General features: G+C 43.2%; 1 protein-coding gene across 1 annotated transcript in view; it reads left to right on the plus strand.

Annotated features, from left to right (window-relative positions):
- Positions 1–5,236, plus strand: part of CBLN4 (cerebellin 4 precursor) — a 74,293-nt gene extending 69,057 nt beyond the window's left edge. Inside the window, exon 5 of the mRNA XM_042980111.1 lies at positions 5,155–5,236. The gene's annotated coding sequence lies outside the window, so the exon portion shown is untranslated. The remainder of the gene's footprint in view (positions 1–5,154) is intronic.
- The last annotated feature ends 9,996 nt before the right edge of the window (positions 5,237–15,232 follow it).

Here is a 15,232-nt window from a genome sequence, read left to right on the forward strand (position 1 = left end):
GTAGAGAATTTCTCTGGCCCATGTTGTAAAGCATATGTTGGCTGATTGACAGGAGTCAAATCAAATGCCTAGATTTGACTGAATGACGGGAGTCCTCATTCTAGGGCAAGGAATAGATGAGCAGAGATGGAAGTTCCTTCATCTAATTAAGATGCAGGGCCAGAGTAGAGAAGGGGGACAAAGTCTGGTCAGTTGGTTGTTCATCCAGAGAGCATTAGGCATCCAGTCATCTCTTCCTGTTACATCCGGAAGCAACAGCTCAGTTTTCCTTCAGGAATCTCACCCCCTATATATTAGTAAGTTCATGACCATAAAAATGCATGACTCCCCCTTAGCTCCAGATTTGGCCAATCAGAGTACAGCATTGCCCTGATTACTGCAGAGATTGGTCCAGGGAAGGGACTTACTTCCTTTGAACCAGTGAGATTAAGACCTGAGACTTTTGCTGAAACTCTTGGGGAAGAAGCCTTCATCTTCCAATGGGCTTCTTCCGCTTTGAGGATGTGAGTCTAGTGCTGCTGGCAGCCTTTTTCCACCATGTGGAGAGTGCGTGGCCGAGAGAAAAGTGACTGCAGAGGGATGCTGGGTTGAGGGCTGCACGGAGCAAGAAGTTAAACCCTAATGATATTATTTCAGACTCTGGATCTAGGCAGTCCTGGGGTGAAGTTATACTTAAACTTTTTGAACTTATGAATCAATGAATCTCTTCCCCTCTCCCTCCCTTACTGCAGGTCATCTCCTCCTTGCCTCCCCCCTCCTCCTTTCTGTCTCTATCTCTGTTTCTCTGTCTCTCACACTCTCTCTTTCCTTTGGCCAGTTGGGTATGTTTCTTTCACTTGCAAATGGGCGAGTTCTCAGTGATACACAATTCTAGAAAGTTTGTAGCTTTGCCATTTTCACGGCTATGTGCCCCCAACCCCATAAGTAGTTCATAACTTGTATTAGGGCTTTCTCAATTTCCGCTAGTGGCTAAATTTCTATTAGATGATCAGCCAGTAATCTCCCTCTCCTCACTATAAATCTTAGACAATTTCAAACTCATATGTTCACAAACTGCTTTTTAATGGCAACCCAGCTATTCTATTGAAATCACTGTATATGGTAATTAGTAATCTGCAAGATAATTTTAGTTAATTTTAAATTTGAAATCCATCATGCAAAACGAGTTGGATCGGAGAGGAACTACCAACAAAAGAAATGAATCAGAGTGTGAGAGAAGCTGCCTGCAATCCTGGAAATAAAAATGTGCAAATTTCTCAGGGAATAATCATTGTCTTGATTTTTACTTGTAATTATAATTTAATTATGAACCTACTTTTGCAACATTTTAAAAGTACATAGTTAGCACTTAAGTACTTTCTATATAATTATCTGTTATTGAACCTGATCATTATGTGGCGGTTGCTGCATAAATTACTGTGCTTTGTGTAAAAATATTTTTCACTTCAGTATGACTTGAAATAAATAAGACAGATAATTTGAATGGCATTTAGGGCCCTCCCCCCCCAATACTGCATAGCCGCTTGGAACCTGACTATCTTAAAGAATGGAGTGTGGATGAACTCTGCCTTGTTTTGCTAATATTGGTGAAGATTATTTCCAGAAACCCAAAAGATGTTCGTTCTTTCTTTTCTTTTTTCTTTCTTTCTTTCTTTCTTTCTTTCTTTCTTTCTTTCTTTCTTTCTTTCTTTCTTTCTCTCTTTCCTTCTTTACTTCATTTTTCCTTCCTTCCTTCCTTCCTTCCTTCCTTCCTTCCTTCCTTCCTTCCTTCCTTCCTTCCTAAGAATTCATTTCTTTCTTTATTGCTCCTCTTGAGACATTTCTAGAGAGATACGAAAATCCTGCTTCAGATAGTGCCCCCGACCCTTCATCATCAGGGAAAGAGAGGCTGTGAATATGTGATTGAGAGTCGACTGTGTCATTGTAAGGCTTGTTCTAGGCTCTGATGGAATTTGGGTGGGGAAAAGAGGAAGTGCTAACATTTGAGCACTGTCCTTACACACTGTTGTCTAGTTCGACCCCCCTGTCAACGCTGAAGGAATGTAATAACAAAGTATATTGTGGTGTGCTGTTTATTGGTTATGCGCTGTGGTTATTGCTGTTTATTGTTATTGGTTCAGGTCATAACCTTACGGTTTGCAAGTTCAAGCCCTGCATTGAGCTCTGCGTGGTCAGTGCAGAGCCTGCTTGGGATTCTTGCTTTTTCCTCTTTCTCTGCCCCACCCCAGCTTGTGCTTTTTATCTCTCTCAAAATGAATAAACTTAAAGTATATTCTGAAACTGCCCCATTTTGCAGGTAAGGAAATTGAGGCACAGAGAGGTTGGTAGCTTGTACAAAGTTGCCTGGCTGGGCGAAGCCAAACCAGAATCTGGACCTATGCAGTGTGACTTCAGGGACCACACATCTGCCCAGCTGTACTTCATTGGCCAAAGGGTCACCACAGGGGCCATGGCAGGGGAGCAGAAGGCACTGAGTGTCATAGAGAGAGAAGTACTCCACCTTGGCACGTGAATGGCTCTTTAGTTACCTATATTCCAAAAGGGACTGTGGTCAGGCAGGGGAGGAGAATGTTAAAGAATATCCAGGCCCTGGGGTCCTGGGTCTCCTGCTCTCCTGGGAAATCAGGCAGGAGGCGGGCTGTGTTTTGTAAACCCGAAATGCTGTAGGAGAACGTGGGGGGCAATGGTGTCGGTGCTGGCCGCGTTTGTATGTATGTTTGTTTGTCGATTGTATGAATCGACAGTATGCCCAAGTATAGAATACACACTGGGGCTCAATTTGCTTTGATTGTTAAGCTTCATTTATTTGTGTCCACAGATCATTAAGATTAAATGCTGCCACAACATCTAAATATTATCCTGTAAAAAGTGATTGTGTCTTGAGTTCTAAAAGAAAGGGATACTATTTTCAATATGTTCAGGCCCATGTAGTCTCTGTAGCTTCTTGGTGCTGGGTTTCAAAGCCATGGAAACAGAGGCACCTGGGTGGCTCAGTTGGCTAAGTGTCCGATGGGCTCAGGTCACGATCTCACGGTTCGTGGTTTGGGGCCCTATGTCAGGCTCTGTGCTGACAGCTCAGAGCCTGGAGCCTGCTTCAGACTCTGTCTCTTTCTGCCCCTCCCCTGTGCATGCTCTGTCTCTCTCTCTCTCTCTCAAAAACAAAAAAGCAAATACAACAAACAAACAAACAAACAAACGAAAAACACTGAAAAAGATAACCCCATAAAAGCTATGGAAGCTTAATAGGAACTAAGCACTAACATTTATCAAGTGCCTGCTGTATGCCAGCCTCATGAGGGGTGTTTACCTAAGATGATCTGGTTTAGAACAGGTATCTAGGGATTAAATTTTATTTCCATTTTTCATGTGAGAACACTGGGCCTTAACTAACTTGCCCAACTCATTGATGGAGCTGGGATCCTGGGCCAGGATGTCTGCCTCCAGAGCATGCTTCCTAGGCAGTACTGGAGAAGTAGAGGGTGCGAGGGCTTTGATTAGGGTGGCCCCCTGGGTCCCCTCCTCTCTGAGATGTGAGGGCTGCCTCCTTCTTGCCCACCGAGGACCCAGGTGAGGCTATGCCCAAACAAAGGAACACCCGGGCTGTTCAATTCTGGGACAGTTACAAGAGAAGGGTTAAGGTCTGGTGAGCATGGCAGCCTTCTACGTCCAGATAGATCAAAGAGGAGACACGTCATGAGAGCCAGAAGACTTGGTGGTGATGGGTAGGAGGGGACAGACACCAAAGGGGACACAGGACAAAAGCAAGACTATGAGCCATGTGGAAGGAGTCCTAGATCCAGACTAAGGCTGGTGGGGATGAGGTGAGGCCTGTGCTCTTCAACACGAGGGCTCCCAACCCTCTTCCTTCCACAGATGTGAGGGCTCTGCAGGAGCCAATTCAAAGTGCTCCTCCTCTCTGAAGGCTCTTCTCCCTTTCTTTATTCTCCCTACTGCCTTCTCCCAAAGATTGCAGCTCAGACGCTTATTCTAGCCCTCAGCACAACCTGCTGTCTGGGAGGAGAAAAGTCTTCCCTGCTCTCGTGGTTCTTTTGGCTGGTCTAGTGATTAAATTCGCACAAAGATTCACAGGAGAAAAAGTAACACAAATTTAATTTTGCACGCATGGAAGGCTCATAGATACGGAGCCTAAGAAGTAACCAAAGCAGGCTGTTTTAGACAAAGAAATAAGTTTGTGAAGAACTGACAAGACAGAGACACTTAGGCTTGGGTACTAATTAGTGCAGACACTGAGCAGGGTTTCTTTAGATAGCCTTCTTGGCCCTGAATTCTCTACCTCTGGCAATAAGGATGTCCCTTTACCCCCTGGTGCAAGGAGGGTACCTCTCACATGGGAGATTTATTTCCTGTTTTTAGGGGGACAGAGAGGAGGGTCAGCGTGTCCTTCTTCCACCAGCTGTTTCTCAAGTAACCTTAATTTAAAATAATCAATGTGCAGGGTATCTGAGTGTCTCAGTTGGATGAGTGTCAAATTCTTTCTTCTTCTTTTTTAAATGTTTATTTATTTTGTGGCGGGGGGAGACAGAGGATCGAAATTGGGCTCTGTGCTGACAGCAGAGGGCCCGATGCGGGGCTCAAACTCACAAACCGTGAGATCATGACCTGAGCCGAAATCAAGAGTAAGATGCTTAACCAGCTGAGCCTCCCAGGTACCTCGAGCGTGGGATCTTGATCTCGGGGTCATTGGTTCAGGCTCTGGGTTAGGCTCCATGCTCGGTGGGAAGCCTACTTAAAAAAGAACAAGAATTTAAAATAACCAATATGCTACCTTGTCATAGTTTGTGGTGGCCTGCCCTAAGCCTCTTCACTCCCATCATTGTGTGTGAACTTCCCCTGGGGAAACGTGAGTGTAGGAAATGTATGTTCTGTTTCTTCTCCATTCACGTCTACACAGCCTGGGCGAGGTGCCTGCATGTGGTAGATCTTCAACAGCAGGTCGAATCAATGAGTTTCCATCTTGCCCTGTTTGCTCAGGCATGTTTCCTCCTGCTGGGATGGAATATCTGAGAGCAAAGGCTAGGTTTTGTTTTATTATCATCGTATTTCCAGGATCTAATGCAGAGCGCTAAAACTGGCATGTATTAGGTGCTTAATAATACATGTTGAATCAAAGAATCAATTTTTCCTTTACTTCAGACAGAGGTCAGGCTGGGAAGTTTTAATTTGTTTATACCTCGAAGGGGCTCGGTCCACGCGATCACGTCAGGGGACAAACTCACCAATAAGAACCAAAGGGAAATGGATATGACCCAGACGTCCATCGACTGATGAACGGATAAGCAATATGGTCTGTCCAGACAGCAGAGAAAAATTCAGCTGCAAAAGGGGAATGAGGTACTGATACCTGCTACCACGTGGGTGAAGCTTGAACACCTTATGCTAAATGAAAGAAGCCGCACACAGAAGACTGCCTATTGTATGTTTCCATTTATGTGAAATGTCCAGAACTGGAAAATCTATAGAGACAGAAAATAGACTTGTGGCTTCCAAGGGCTGGAGGGAGAGGAGCACGAGGATATGACTGCTAACGCGTATGAGGTTTCTTTGTGGGGTGATAAAAATGTTCTGGAATTAGATCGTGGTGATAGATGCACGGCCTTGTGGATGTACTAAAAACTGCTCAGCTGTATATTTTAAAAGGATGAATTTTATGATATGTGAATTACATCTCAATAAAGCTATTATTTAGGAAAAAATAAAAGGGGAACCAAAGGGAAGATCACGGTTGATCTGAGCCTGTGAAATTTTCTTTTTGTTTCCTGCATTCCGGGACTCTTCATTCTCGGTCCTAGAGAGACCCATGCAAGTGCTCTGTGAACGCATGCGTGCCCTCGACACAAGCTGCCCTGTAGTTGCAGAACTGACAGTGAGAACAGTTGCTATGACTGAGGGAAAGGGCCGATGAGGAATGGGGCAGGTTAGAGGAAGACGGCTCTTGATTACGTCTTGGAGAATGATTCTAGAACTTAAAAAAAATAGAACTTGATTACAGAGTTGCTTTTGTTTATTTTTGGTATTTGTTTATTTTGGGGAGAGCACAAGTGGGGGAGGGCCCAACAGAGGGGGACAGAAGATCCGAAGCAGTCTCTGTGCTGACAGCGAGAGGATGTGGGGCTCGAACTCACAAACCCTGAGATCGTGCCCTGAGCTGAGGTCCAGCGCTCAACCCACTGAGCCACTCAGGTGCCCCTACTCTTTGTTTATTTTTGAAAACATGGTGTTAAACAAAACGCATCCTGTTAATTCCACCATATTCTATCCTTCTGTGTTCCGTCCAGTTCTAACTCAGAAGTCTTCAACCAGGGCAGTTTTGCCCACCAGAGGATACTGAGCAACGTCTGGAGACATTTTAGGTTCTCACCCCCGTGGGGAGGTGCTATAATAGGTGGGAACCAGGAAAAGGAATCCGTTGTCCACAAGATGAGTGCATGCGTTGAGAATTTGAGCCAAACTGCCTCTCAAATTGGAAAAGATTTAAGATTGGCAGGATACAGGACAGTTAGTTCCCTACAACGACAGCATTCTGGCTCAAAATGTCAACGTGCCAAGGTTGAGAAGCCCGACTGTAAACCCACTACCAACTTCCTGGCCCAAACTAATCGCATCTCCAGCCAAGCCACTTCAGTAGTCCCCAAGCAGTCTCTCTGCTTTCACAAATCTAATCATCTGCTGTAACAACTCACTACAAACGTTGTGGCTTTAAAAAACGGAAACGTATGATTTGCTAGTTATCCGCCCTCAATCCAGAGCATTCAGAAGACAACAACATATGATGCCAGGAAACACAGATTGTTTATGGCCAGTAGACTCACCTTCTCATTCTCAGATACCGGTAAAGTAGACGTAAGCCATGTTCAAGTGGTTCTCCCACACCACCATTTAAATGGTGATAGTTACCGGTGAAATCTACTAATGCTACATTGGACATATTGGATGTCTTTGCATTTATTTTCAGTGGTGTAGGTTTTAAATCCGTAAGTCCTAACATTAACTATAGTTTCCAACTTTGCAGCCAAGCCAGGTTTTGCAGGTTTCACAGGGATCTGTCTCCACTGGAGGTACGAGCACAAGGCTGAGATTTTCTCTCTCTCCCCTCCCATTATTCTAAGAAGGAGAAAAGTTTTAGGCAAAGATAAATGGAAATTATCCAGTAACTTCAAATATATTACTCCCCAGATCTCTTGTCTGGGTAAATCAGAGATACTCACAACTATAGATAATGAGGTAATTAAAAACTAGTAAATATAAATGTGAGGTGCCTTCTAGCATTAGGCCCAGGAAATGTATCTGATTCTGGAACACCGACTGTATTTTGAAATGTCATATCAATTATAGGAGACACTTTTACAGATCTCCCTGAGAAATATTTACATAAAACTATATTTTTATATACTATGTAAAGTACCAAAGTATAGGTTTAATCAAAACTGTAAATAAGACTAAAGGTATGCTGTAAGTGTGAAATATGCAAACATAAAAAATGTTAGCAAAAATTTAAATCAGTTTTACTTTGAATTATATCGGCGTCCCTATTACTTGCAAATCCCTGAGCCCCCACCCCCACTTCCCCTCCTTCAACTTAATACTCTTTCATGGAGAGAAGACATTTGGGGGGTACAAAAATCATAGTGGTTTTATGTTTCTGTCTTTGTTGAGAAACGGATGTAAATTCAGAGAGAGTTATTCCTACCTACATTCCGAATTAGGTTTTTTAGTCCTCCCTGCTTCCGGGAGACCGTGGGGTAACGGTGGGAAGCTAGGCTTTGGTGCTGGGCTGGGACTTGGGTGGAATCCTGCCTCTGATCCCAGCTTTGTGCCCTGGACAGGGGATTTCATCTGCCCGGGTCTGAGTTTCCTTATTGGTAAAATGGGAGTAATGGTACCCACCCGCTGGGGGTGGTAAAGGAGGAGACGAGAGGATGCGGGGCAGTCCTGTGGCACATATTATGCAGCAGTTACTTCTCCCAGAGTCCTGCAATACCCGTCTCGCCTCTCCACGGTTCTTGGTACGGCTGCAGTACTGACTTCTTTCCCAACATTATGGCTGCATCGAACGGGTTGCGTGTGAGGGACATCCAATAACAAGCATCACCATTGTGTCCTAGTGATTTCACTGGGACGGCCAGTTGTTTCTGAGTCAGAAGGAGCTCTTTGCGGAGTGCTTCGTTGCTGTATTCTCTTCGGCTCGGAATGTTTCATAGAGCTTGATTTCCCTGGGTTCTCCCTTTGAGTGATGTTTTTGCCCTGACTCACCAAATCATGCCACTCCAGTTGGCAGAGGTCAGATGAAACGTGGGAAGGAGAAGGGAGGCCAGAACACTGGGTTTATGGAAAACACTGTGGTTGAGTGACCGACTTCAGGTTTGGGTGGGACTGTCCTGGTTTTAGCTGCACAGCCTGTGACCCTGGGAATCCATCAGTCCTGGGTAAACCAGGGCAGGTCACCCTATGCTATACTAGGCAATTCTAATTCTGAGACAGGCAGTCAGAGACTGATTCTGGTTACATAGAGAATGGGGAGTGACTGTTAAATTGGCACACGGTTTCTTTTCAGGGTGACAGAAATGCCCTAAAAGGAGGTCGTGGTGATGGCTGACAACTCTAAGTGTACTAAAATTCACCAACTTGGACTCGTGAAACAGGTGACTTTTGTGCTATGTAAATTATATCACCATAGACCTTTTTAAAACCAAATGTGAAATTATATTTCATAATAAAGCATTTGATTATTTTGATGGAAAAATATACTTTCTCCATATGATGAATGCGTGCATGAAAAATTTGAGCGGAGGGGCGCCAGGCTGGCTCAGTGGGTTAAGCTTCCAACTTCGGCTCAGGTCATGATCTCACGGTTTGTGGGTTCGAGCCCCGCTTCGGGCTCTGTGCTGACAGCTCAGAGCCCGGAGCCTGCTTCGGATTCTGTGTCTCCCTCTGTCTCTGCCCCTCCCCTGCTTGTGCTCTCTCCCCCTCTTTCTCAAAAATCAATAAATAAACATAAAAAAAAGAATTTGAACTAGATCGCCCATCAAATTGGAAAGGATTTAAGATGGGCAAAACAAGATTTGACAAGGATATGGGGGAAATAGTCTCATGTTCAACTGGTTAAAAGTAGGAGTTAGTCAAATGTTCGAACAGCAGGGTTTAGTAGTATGGATCACTTTGTAAAGGTACATCCTCTTGGACTCACCAATTTCATTTCCAGAAATTAATCCCAAACAGATCATTGTCAAGGATGCAAAGATAGATGTGTAAGGATGTTCATCACAGATGGTTTATAATAGAAACAATGGCTTATAATTAGAAACAATCTAAATCTCCATTAGCGACGCACTGTTTAGATGAGTCATGGCAAATCCATGAGATGAAACGCTTTATTATGCCGACGTGGAGATGATACTATAAATCCACCCACTCATCTAGGGTGACTGACTGTCCCACTTTACCTGGGATAGTCCCTGTTTTTGTACCGAACGCCCTGTCGCGTCCAGGGAAACCTCTCAGTCCCAGGTGAATACAGATGGCTGATTGTTAACAAATCCATATCGAAAACCAGCTAACAAGACGGTCACCAAAAAGTTAATTAACAATAGTTGCCTGGGGATGGTAGATTTCAAGGCAGCTCAACTTTCTTTGTTACGGATTTTGTTAGGATTTTCGAAGTATTATTTGCATTTTATTAAATAATTTTACATTTGAGAAAAAACATTTTCATTAAAAAGGAATCTCTGCTGACACATTCACGAAAATGTAGGCATGTTAAACACATCATTCATTTCTCATATGTGATTTGGTTGCCATCTGTGGGAGATGGGTCTGTTTGCCTGTCTATTCGAGTAGTGGGAGGGGACACACGCACACGTCCGCTCTAACACATGAATTCTGAAGGCCATGTCCCCTTGTTTTCTAGCATGGTGCTTGGCACACAAGCTGAATACATACATACGCGCTTGTTAAAATGTGACAAAAATAATCCATCACAACTGGAATGAAATGTCAAAGGAATACCTTTAAAATATTTGGTCAAATCAGTGAGCAGCCCATTATCTCTAAATGATGCCCATTGATTTGGCTGCTTTAATTTTCCCCCATGATGAATTGGCTAACAGTTTGATTGGATTGACTGATTTCTCCCGTAAGGGGTTTCTTCACATTTACTTACCCCCTTATTATAACACAATCATGCTCATTATCTAAAACTCAGAAACTGTCGTCAAGCAAAAAATTAAAGACTAAAAAGCCTCTCTAGAGATAGCCGCCGTTAATTCCCTTGTCACACCCCACTTCCCAGTGCTTTTCTACACATGCAAGGAGTACGTATATACGCGTATATTTATATCGTGCAAAACGTCTAACAAAAGTGAAATCATTACGTATTGTCATCTTTTTTTATTCAGCCACTGTGGCAGCTTCTGTGCACATCAGCCTACATACAGCTTTCACATTATTTTCAAAATGGCTCCAAGGTATACCATTGCATAGACAGCTCACACTTGAACTAGGTTGGTTTACTTTATAACTGTTACATTTTTGCTGAACATTGTCCAGTTGGGAGCTCCTTCAGAAGCCTTTTGTTTGGTTTCACATGTAACATGTTCAGCTGAGTGCCTGGCGTACAGTAGGTGCTCAATAGATGCACATCCCTGTTTTTAGGAGACAGTAGTTTTCAGGAGTTGAAAATATTATGGTAGGTAAAAGTTGTATGATGATAATTTTCTGCGAGCCACAGTCCGAGGTCCCCAGGTGAACTGCACCTGTTCAAAAAGAGTTCTCTTGGTCCAGGTAGGGAACTAAAACACTTCCCCTCACTGCTGTCAGCCAGACCATCAGCAAAACCCATGGTCACCACTTGAAGAATTTTCTAGAACCTATCCTGGAGTCTCTCTTCTCCCTGAATCTGAGCCACCCATGTCACTGGCCAGTCCTGCCCACTACAAAGGACTTGGTCTTTGTCTCTTTTGTATCTCTCATACTAAGTGCTCAGCAAAAATAAAGATGTTTACCTCTATGCAAGTTAATATTATATTAGCTGCTTTCTAACATAATATTAACCTGCTATAGTGGCAAAAATCTGTTTGTGGTTTCTCTATTTACTCAACGTATATTAAATGTATTGCTATAAAGTGTGCCAAAGAGAAAAGGAATTTCAGAAAATAATTTACACATATTTCCAATTTTCTATACAATCTCTATAGATACAGTTTAATAGAATTAGATCATAGATATTTATTTGTGCATAATTTTCAAATGTAGTTAAAACTCATCACTATATTCGCTTGACATGTTTTGAGGCAACTTTTTCACACTTTGCTGAGTTTCTGTATTTCTATTGTGCAATTTTGTAACCTGTTCCTGGATATTAAGGAATTGGGGATCTATAGTTTTGAGAATGGTCTTATCAGAAACGCCGAATGAGTGAATGTATTCCTCGACTCATTTATTCATTTATATGCCATGCATTTAGTCATTGAGCACCTACTGTGAGCCGAGTAGTGTTCTAGGCCACAGCACTACAACAGTGATGCATATTTTGTTTTATGTAGCATATAGTCTGCTATAACAGAGTTTATTTTATTTTATTTTTTTAATGTTTAATGTTTTATTTTTGAAAGAGAGAGAGAGAGACAGAGCACGAGCAGGGAAAGGGCAGAGGGAAAGGGAGACACAGAATCTGAAGCAGGCTCCAGGACCTGAGCTGTCAGCACAGAGCCCGACGTGGGCTCATGAGATCATGAGATCATGATCGTGGGCTCATGAGATCATGAGATCATGATCTAAGCCGAAGTCCAACGCCCAACTGACTGAGCCACCCAGACCCTGATGGAACAGATTTTAAGTATTACTCTTCTTTAAAACATTAATGGATTTTGTAAGGCAGTTTTAGGGTTACAAAAAAAATTGAGCAGAAAGTGAGTTCCATATATTGCCTCTCCCTGCCTCAGTTTCCCTTTTATTATTAGCCTCTTGCATTAATGTGGTGCATTTGTTAAAACCAGTGAGCCGATATCGATCCATCACTATTAACTCAAGCCCATAGCTTACGTTAGGGTTCACTTTTAGAGTTGTACATTCTATTTTGACAAATGTATAATGACATCTATCCACCATTACAGTATCACAGAATAGTTTCACTGCCCTAAAAATCCTCTGAGCTGTGCTCATTATCCCTCTCTTTTTCCCTTCTCCTCTAACCACTGGCAACCAACGATCTTTGCACTGGCTCTACAGTTTTGCTTTTCTCAAATGCCATAGACTTGGAATCATATAGCACTCTGACTTCCTTACCTAGAAATATGCATTTAAGCTTCCTCCATGTGTTTCCATGGCTTTACCTCATTCCTTTTTTTGTGTCTGAATAATACTGCATTGTGCGGCTATATCACGGTTTGTGCCTCCATTCGCCTACTGAAGGACTTCTTGGTTGCTTCCAAGTTTTGACCATGATGGATAAAGTTGCAGTAAACATTTATGTGCAGAATTTTGTAGGGAGATAGCTTTTCAGCTCATCTGGGTAAGTACCAAGGAACACAACTGCCGCACCCCGTGATGAGACTGTGGTGAGCTCCATATCAAACTGCCAACTGTCTTCCAAAGCGGCTGCCATTTTGCATTCCCACCAGCCCACCAAGAGTTCCTGTTTGCTCAGCCTCACCAGCCTTTAGTGGTGTCACTGCTTTGGATTTTGGCTGTTCTAATAGGTGTGTGGTGGTATCTCGTTGATTTCATATGCAATTCCCTGATGGCATCTGCTGTGGAGTGGTTTTTCATATGTGTATTTGCCATCTGTACATCTTCTTTGATGAGGTGAATCTTCCATGGTTTGCACGCATGTGGCTGAAAGAAAAGATTTCATTGGGTTTGGAGAAAAGAATTCATTCAAAAACAACTGGTGCACGCTCCCCCTCTCTGTCTGTGGTGGACACGTGGGTTTGTCTGCCTGGAAGCTAGATCTCCTTCTCCTGGTAACTGCCTCTCTGTCTTTCTCTGCCACCGACGCGTTCTTGGTAGTACTGTCGCTTAACGTGCATGTTACCCAAACCCAGCCAATCAGTGTCTCTCCGGAATTTGAATCTTAAGCAAGTGAAGGCAAGGACCGGGACAGAGGTTGAGTTTGGCATCCTCCAGATGAGTGGCCATTGGTTCCTGCTCTCAGAGTCCCAAGGTTTCTCTGTTTTCCCTCCTGTCTGAGGTCTGGTTGTTAAGCTTTTGCTTTCGTTTAGCTCCTGCTTTATCCTCCTAATAGAATCTTTCTCTTGCTTGTCACCCACAGTGGTGGGTGATTACCCCTTCACCCCCTCCCCATCCAATGAACCCAAAGTTATTCTTCCTCTTGCATTAGGAACAGAACCTTCTAGATTATGAGCTTCTCAAAGGCAAAGATTTGTCCTATATATTTATCCACAGCAGTTAGCATAGAGCTGGTTATTATCATCAGGGAACCAGCAATTCATAGCTTCCTTTAGTTTGGTGAATATTTCTCCAGAAACCATAAAACTCTAGACTCCTAGATAGGGCAGGCAGAGATCCCCTGGGGACTCTCTTTGACGGAGAGGCAATGTAGTAGGGCAAGATACTCAGAGATTTGCTCAAACATGCAAAAATGGGTTCAAATCCTGGCTCTGCATCTTGCTTATTGAATGCCCTTGAACAGATCTCTAAACCTCTCTAACCCTTTTTTTTTTTCCTTATCTCTTAAATTGAGAACATAATACCTGGCTTCTGGGGGTGTTTTGCAGATTCCATGATATAGCCATACATACAAAGCTCTCAGAAAGTACCTGCCACAGTTCTTACCGGCTAAATTATTTTCCTTATCATCCTTCTTACATTCCATTTTGTCTGGGAAACTAAAAACTTATTTGAAGACATCAAAATCGTTATCATCGATGCGTCTTTTAATACACATAAACCCATCAGCAGGTGATATGACACGTAAGAATGAAATTTGCTTTACTTTTGCTTATTTCTTTTATTTTTTTCAATAGCCCGACTCACCTGGGTAGAGACAGGCATGATAAAAAAGTCTTTAAATACCTTGTGTCTGTGAAACCCTCCCAGTCTTCACACAAAGGAAACCTGTATTAATAAAATATGACTCTAGTGCCTTAGAAATCTACATCAAAAAAAGGCTCTGTGATTATATATAAATAGTCTCCGCCTAGCTGTTCTTTTGGCCCAAAGCGAACATGGAGCTCAATTACAGAATCGGGGTGCTAAGGCATCGAAATTACGTGTTTGGTGCCTGCCACTCACAGGGCAAAATTATCAACTGTTCAAAGCTTCCCCATGGTTCGCACGTTTTCTATTGTCTTAGAGGTTGGCCTGCTCTCAGTTTAGGGCTCTGTGACTGCCATGCCTCATCCAAGAGCTCGTATTTCCAGACGAGTCAGCAATCATTTCTTAAGAGCTTTATTTATTTTTATTAAGCTTTCCAAATGTAAACAACAGTCACAGTTGGAGGAGAAAAGTGCTCTTAACAGTAATTTCATGCGTCCACCCCTCCTATGTCCTTCCGTCTATCCTTCCATCCAGCCAGCAATATTTATTGTGCCTCAACCATGTGATTCTTCCATTCATTAAGCCAGTGTTTATTAAGCGCCTATTAGGATGTTGTATTTGCCAGGTGCTGGCGATATAATGGTGAGATTGTTCCTAATCTCACAGGGCTCATGTTTGAGCAGGAGAAAGACACTGACAAAGTGGTCATATATGTGAATATACATATTAATGTGATAATGACAAATTTGATAAATGCAGTGAAGGAAAGGCCACGGAGTCACGAGAGCTTATAATGGTAATGGTGAAAGGTAATTTAATCAGCAGGGTCATAGACATTCTTCCCAAGGGAATGGAGATTGCGCTGAGGTCTAAAGAATAAGTAAGAGTTAATTAGGAAAGAAGGGAGGTGTGTGTGTTCAGGGAAAAGGGGACAGCGTGCTCTGCCCTGTGATGGGGGAGCAATGGTGGGGAGGTGACACTGAGCACTTTGAGTGTGACTGGAGCAGAGAGAAGGTAGGAGAGGGTGGGGAGGGCAAGTGGAGAGCTAGGCAGAGGCCAGACCCTGTAGAGCTTTGCAGATCACTCTCAGGACTTTGGCTACGACTCTCAGAGCATTCAAAATGCACCAAAGGGTTTTCAGTGGGGGCATCTGTCAGCTGTGGGGGAGCACAGGGTAAAGGGGCAGGATGGAGAGGGTATGGAGACTTCAGTCCAGAGG

This window comes from Panthera tigris, chromosome A3 (assembly GCF_018350195.1).
Source record: "Panthera tigris isolate Pti1 chromosome A3, P.tigris_Pti1_mat1.1, whole genome shotgun sequence".
Lineage (NCBI taxonomy): Eukaryota > Metazoa > Chordata > Mammalia > Carnivora > Felidae > Panthera > Panthera tigris.